The 6,958-nt window shown below is 37.9% G+C and overlaps 1 protein-coding gene and 1 pseudogene across 1 annotated transcript in view; both read left to right on the top strand.

Annotated features, from left to right (window-relative positions):
* LOC103586170 (adenylate kinase isoenzyme 5-like) overlaps nucleotides 1-6,958 on the top strand; it is a 193,056-nt gene that overhangs the window by 64,191 nt on the left and 121,907 nt on the right. The gene's annotated exons all lie outside the window — the stretch shown is intronic.
* Nucleotides 59-1,497, top strand: LOC103586169 (annotated as a pseudogene).

The following is a 6,958-nucleotide window of genomic DNA, read 5'->3' on the forward strand; positions in this document are numbered from 1 at the left end:
AACTCGTGAACAACAACCTGTAGAAGAAGACAACTTCAAAAAACCAACTAGGAGCAACATGCAGAGAAGTAAGATGAGAACGGCCTCCTCAGGAAAGAAGACAGTTCAACCAACTCTCCCAGGAGGATGGGAGGGTCACTCTGCAGAGAAGCCCCCTTCAGGATCTGCGAGGAAGACCAGAAAGAACAAACATAAAACTCCTGGAAACAGAGATGGTGGCAGTACCAGCGAAGCACCCCAGCCCCCTTGGAAGAAAAGATCCAGTGCAGAGCCCACTGTTAAAAGTGAGGAGGCATTTAAGAACTGAATGAAGTTAAACTGAAGATTCCTGAAGAATTAAAACCTGGCTTGTTGAGTACTCGGACTTAGTTACCAGGCAGAAGCAGCTTTTTCAATTCCCTGCTAAGAAAAATGTAGATGCCATCCTGGAATAGTATGCAAATTGTAAGAAATTGCAGGGAAATGTCGATAATAAGGAATATGAAGTTAATGAACTTGTGGCAGGAATAAAAGAATATTTCAACGTGATGTTGGGCACTCAGCTGCTCTACAAATTTGAGAGGCCCCAGTATGCTGAAATCCTCTTGGCTCACCCTGATGCACCAATGTCCCAGGTTTATGGAGCGCCACACCTACTGAGATTATTTGTAAGAATTGGAGCAATGTTGGCATATACGCCCCTTGATGAGAAGAGCCTTGCATTATTGTTGGGCTATTTGCATGATTTCTTAAAATATCTGGCAAAGAATTCCGCCTCTCTCTTTACTGCCACTGATTACAAAGTGGCTTCTGCTGAGTACCACCGCAAAGCCCTGTGAGGGTCTCCTGACCATTCACTGTTACATTTAGTATCTGTAAACATATTTGGTTCTTAAGTCTTTTTCTTGTATGATTGATGTTCTTTAAAATTGTTAATGTATAACAGGGCTTCTGTTTCAGTTTGTTTTCTGTTCTGTTTCAAACAAACAGAAAATAAAAGGAGTGCAAGCTCCTTTTCTCATTTCAAAGTTGCTGCCAGTGTATACAGTAATTAGACAAAGAAGAAAAATTAAGTAGAACATTTTATTGCCTAGTTGAAAACATTGCTTGAATGCTGGTGGTTCTTTCCCTTTGACACTACACAATTTTCTAATATGTGTTAATGCTACATGACAAAACGCCCTGATTCCTAGTGCCAAAGGTTCAACTTAATGTATATACCCGAAAACCCATGCATTTGTGCTCCTTTTTTTTTTTTATGGTGCTTGAAGTAAAACAGCCCATCCTCTCTGCAAGTCCATCTATGTTGTTCCTTAGGTATTCTATCTTTGCTCAAATTGTTGAAGGATGGTGATTTGTTTCATTGTTTTTGTATTTGAGTCTAATGCACGTTCTAACATGATAGCGGCAATGCATTATTGTGTAGCCACGGTTTTCTGGAAAAGTTGATATTTTAGGAATTGTATTTCAGATCTCAAATAAAATTTGTTTCTAAATTTCAAAGCAAAAAAAAAAAAATAAATAAATAAATTGTAAGAGAAGAGAAGAAATATAAGAAACTTCAGTTATTTCAGATTATCTTCTGTTACTTGTAGTTGTTCAAAGATGGTGTTTCTTCAGCTAGGGACCGTGGCCCAGGCTTTTCTCTCTGCGTTCCTGATCAACTCCATCACTCTGCCTTGACCAGGCTGGGCTGTCATATTTGAGATGGCTTCTTCTGAGAAGCCACTCCAATGGGGACAGATGCCCTACCTCTGAGTTCCCACAATACCGGTTCATCCATTCATGGCAGTTATTATGCTATTTTATAATTCTACTACTTCCTTATGATTCTGCTATCTTTCTACTATAATTCTACTGTCTTTATGATTACACTGTCTACTTTCTTCTTTATAATTCTACTGTTACCTTCAATGTTTTATTTACAGCACTTGGCTTGAAGCCCATAAGTTCACCTCCTAAGTGAATAGACCATATTAATAGGTTGTCAATTATATGGTGCATATACATATATATGCACTTAATATATATAGGGAAAGAAAGATCAAAAACAAAGCTAAAAAAGATGTTTCAGCTTAAAAACCTTTTTCACATCTCTGCAGTTGATCCCAGGTAACACCTTTTAAGATTTCTAGTCTTTACATTGCCGTAAGCATGCTTTGTTTTCCTTTAAATCTTAGATCTCTTGGTTCAAAATTTAAGGTACAGCAGTAGCTAGTACTGTGCCAGGCGCACAGTGGATGCTTAAAAATATTTATTGACTTAATGCATAAATTGAGTCAAGCTGTGTGAATTCCTAGTAATAAATTGAATGTGAACAAAAACTTTAGACTTCATTCATTTGGATTGGATAAGTAGCTTTTCAGTGATGTTTCAAAAATTCATGCTGTTCACTGTGGTCTGGCCTCGAACCATTGCCAATTCACAGGTTATTTGAAGGTGTCAGCAACTGTGAGAGATTTCTCAGAAGATACCAGAATGTTGTTTCAGACAATTTCCACAACTGCTGTCAAATCCGAGGGTTCGGATCCCATGTGGAGACCGGTTCCCGCTCACTGGCTGAGTGCGGTGCGGGCGCAACACCGAGGGTTGCGATCCCATTGCCGGTCCCCGGTACAGGCGTGACACTGAGGGTTGCGATCCCGTTACCGGTCAGTAAAAAAGACAAAAAGGAAGAGAAAAAAAAAATTTTTTTGATTTTTTTGTTTTACACTCTCATAAGATACATTAGAATTCTTCAAATAATGCAGATTTTTAAAATAATGTACAATGTCACTGAAACAAAAGCTCCATGAGGGAAAGTATTTTGATTGGTTTCTTTACCATTTTATCCCAAACCCCTAGAATGTTGCCTGGCACATAGTAGGTACTCAATAAACATCTGTTGAGTGAAACATAGATTTAAACCAATACTCTAATCACATTCTGAATTTGGAGACATAAAAGAGAAGACTATAAAAAAAAGAAAAGAAAAAAGAATATGACCAGGCAAGTGAAAGGAGAAAACCTGGGACAGTGACTAAAAATGCAGAAGTCAGAGGAAAACAGATCATGGTTCTAGGTCATTCACCAACTCCTGACCTTGCACAAGTTACTGAAATTCTCAGGGCTTCAGTCTTACCACCAGAAAACTGAATCTCATAATACCTACCTCATAGGTAGACTGAGGACTGAGTGAGGAAAGGTATTTAAAGTATTCAGTGTAGTGCCCAGCACAGAAAAAACACCCGTCAGGCACAGTGGTTTTTCTTATTTTGATGGTCTTGTGCCAACCCCCACGCTGTACTAGCCAGAGGCACTGTTAGTACTATAGCAACCACATTCCCTGTGAACTTTGTCAGACCAATTCTTTCATTATATTGGAATTCTGACGAGAGAGATTCCTATATTCCAGTGACATTTTTTAAATTTAAGGAAGGTGGCTTCTGCAGCTCCTATGAAATGATGAACTGAGAAAATTGAACACAGCTTAACAGTCACAAGAAGCATTGCCAAACCTGTCACCAGCTATAAAAGCCCCTTAGAAGCTATTTTATGGGCTCTTAGTGTTGACTTTTCTCTCTTCTCCTTTCTTCCTCCAATTTTGCTTTCACTGTCTTTGATTTTTTCTCACTTTTCTTCCTCTCTGAGGATGGTTTCATTAGACACCAAGAATGTTGGGTAGGGCTGCCAATTTCATAATTTGTTCACGCCTGTTGTATTAGTCTGTTTCTGTTGCTTATAACAAAATACCTGGAACTGGGTACTTTGTAAGAAAACAAAATTTATGGCTTACAGTTCCAGAGTCTGGGAAGTCCAAAGTCTAGAACACACGAAGCCCATGGCAGTGGTGACAGTGACCCAGGAGTCTCACAAGGCAGAAAACGGCAGAGCAGAGAGAAACTAACCTCTCAGGTGCTCTTCTTTTAAAGCCCTGTGAACCACACCATAACCACCATTGTTAATCCATTCACTACAGCTTGGTCCTCCAATCTAATCACCTCTTCAGGACTCCCCTTTCAATTACCATAATAGGATTTCTCACCCTCAACAGTTACAGCAGGGGTTTAAGCTTCAGTGAGGTTGGGAGCAGGGGGACGTCCAATCTACAGCACCTGTGTTATTCAGAAAACCTGCTCAATTTCTAATATATTCAAAGAAACCCCATGCTGGCAAAATGCTGAAAGGGACTCAATGATAAATATGACATTAAGCAAAATGTAGTGTGGTGTGGTGGGCCAGAGGCTGACTTTGAGGTCACGAAGACCAGGGTTTGAATCCTGGCAAGTTTCTTAACCTCTCTAAGCTGAAGTATCCTCACCTGTAAAATGAGGATGGAGATAATTGATTTGCAAGATTAATTAAGGATTAGAAGTAATATGTATGAAGTATTCATATCACATGCATGACCAAATAGATGATATCTGTGGTTATTAGTGTAATCCATAGCCCCTGCCTCAAAACAATAAGAAACACGTCTAATCAAAATATGTGCTAAATAATAATAGCTTATATTTGTCGAGCAGTTCACTGTGCTGGACGACATGCAAATGTTTTAGGAAGATAATACATGCCTGGTGATAAATTCTCTTCTAGCCCATGCTCAATCTAAGGTATATCCATTCAAAGGCATGGGTTCCATGAGAAACCTGAAATCCAGTTCTGAAAGCCACTCATTACTTTTCAAAATAACTAAATCAGGAGACAACACCAACAGCTACTTATTTTAATAGAGACATTTTTCAGAAGAAATGTCAACCACAGATCTGTCTTGGCAGATGCATGCCATGTTATTTTCTGTCATTTTACTTCTCAACATTGGCAGGTGGGAGCTGCCGGAAGGATGAGCAGCTTTCAAGTTTTTATCAAGAGGAGGAGAAATGGAGTCTGTTTACTTCTGTTTTTAATTCTTTTTGTGTTAAAATCTTATGCCTCCTTTTTAAAACAAGGAATATTTGTGGAGATGTTGTGCATGTGTGCGTGTGTGCATGTGTGTGTGTGTGTGCGTGTGTGTGTGTGTGCGTGTCGGTGTGTGTGCTCATGCGTGGGTGGGTGTTGGGGGTGAGGAATGCAGAGGAGTATAAGGAGAAAGTAAAAATTATCCATTATTCAGCAATCCAGAAATAACCACTGTTAACATTTTGAGTCTTTTCTCATGCAGTGTTTTTCTATGATATTTTGATGATATGGTAGTTGAAATGATATACTCTGCTTTAAAATTTTTTTCGACTTAAAATCATATCATGAGACATTGGTTGGGCAATTTTTTTACCCTCTTGAAGCCTCAACTGTAATGACCCATTGTTTCTACATCACAGAATTGGTATGAGGCTCAAATTAGAAAACATGTGACAGTGCTTTGTAAGTCCCTTATAGAGCACACAAACAAAATTATTATTTATTTTGATCCCTATGTCTTGGGGACTGAAAGGTTCATACTTATTAAGTATCCACAGAACCCTCTGCAGATCACTTTGAGGATCCAGAAAAGACCGAAGACAACACCTGAACCCAGGCAGTTTACAGTCTGACGCCAGAAATGAAGCTAAAACATGAAAACATTAGAGAAAAGGAGAGGGTTAAGCTCTCCTTTCGATTACAAATAGAACTTTGCCTTAATTATTTAAAAAGCATTCTCAGATCTTGAACTCCTTCTATCCTTGGCTCTTTTCATTTTAAAATGAGTCATGCTTCAGAGAATTATTTTTTTTTATCTCAGACACAATTATAATTTTACCCACACTAATATGATTTGCCAATTGAATAGTAAATTTCCTTTCCCCTCAAAAAAAAAGAAAGAAAAGGCCTATTTTTGTAAACTCAGATTATTTATAATTGTTCGCTTAAATTGAAATCAGTGTTTTTATTGAGAGGAAAAAACTCCCTAAATTCAAAAAGAAAGAAAGATATAGAATCAGAGAGCCCCTTAAGAGTCTATTAATTTATGTTGTAGAAAAAAATTGAAACTATTTCTTTTTGCCAGAAGCATTATAGGGGGTATTTTTGCATAATCAACATATTGCTATGGAAAATTCATATGTTTGGTTATGCCTGGAAGGTGGAATGATTTTTATCTTTTTTCTTATCCTTTTCTATAAATTTGTCTACTATAACATATCTTCTGGTGACAATCTGAAAAAAATGAATAAAAATTATTAGAAACTGTGTGTTCTTGATGATCAAAAATAACAGTTAAGTCAGCCAGTTTAAATAAATGAGAAATGGGAAAATTTAGTTCAAATAAACATAATCCAGCAATGTGATATCTACAGGAAACCAATAAAATATTTTCCATAAGGGAAAAGTGCATACTGAGCCTATTTGAGCTTTTTATAAAACCTTTTCCCAGATAATTCACTAGCTTGATTTCACATTATTTATCTGGTTTCATGGTATGTCAGACAACTGTCAAATTCAGTGATGATGTTTTTTTCTCCGTCCTTGAAATCTACCAGGAATTAAAGACATCAAAAGTTGTCCAAAAGTAAACAACTTTGTCAGAACAGTAATTAAATTAATAGACCAAGGGATGGATCTTGGGTTAGCTGTGGCTCAGGAAAAAATTTGTAATGGGACAAAGTAGAGTTTGGCAAGATTTAGAAGAAGATGCAAAAATAGCACAGGGAAAAAAAAGGTCAAATGAAGCAGTCAGCACAGGGACAGAGGGATGGATTTTCCTAGAGCCCAGCCCATAGGAGGCACTAGGTTGTTTTCCATTTGTTAATTCAATATGTACGTGCTGTCACTGGTGAATAGATTGTAATTGAGTAATATTGCCTAGAGAGTACTAAAGACTGAGTAAAAGCAGTGTCCAAAAGCTGGCAGAGGAACATGAGTCAAGGAGGTGAAGAGAAGGTGGTCAAAGATGTGAGAGAAAAGAAGAATTGGGTGTCACAGATGCTAAATTAAAAGCGTTCCAGGGAAAGAGAGGAGTCCACGGTCCAAAGTCACCTCTCTGAGAAGTCAAGCAGATGAGGACTGAAAAAAACTGTTCATTTTA

The sequence above is a fragment of the Galeopterus variegatus genome, unplaced genomic scaffold (genome assembly GCF_000696425.1).
Source record: "Galeopterus variegatus unplaced genomic scaffold, G_variegatus-3.0.2 Scaffold312, whole genome shotgun sequence".
In the NCBI taxonomy this organism is placed as follows: domain Eukaryota; kingdom Metazoa; phylum Chordata; class Mammalia; order Dermoptera; family Cynocephalidae; genus Galeopterus; species Galeopterus variegatus.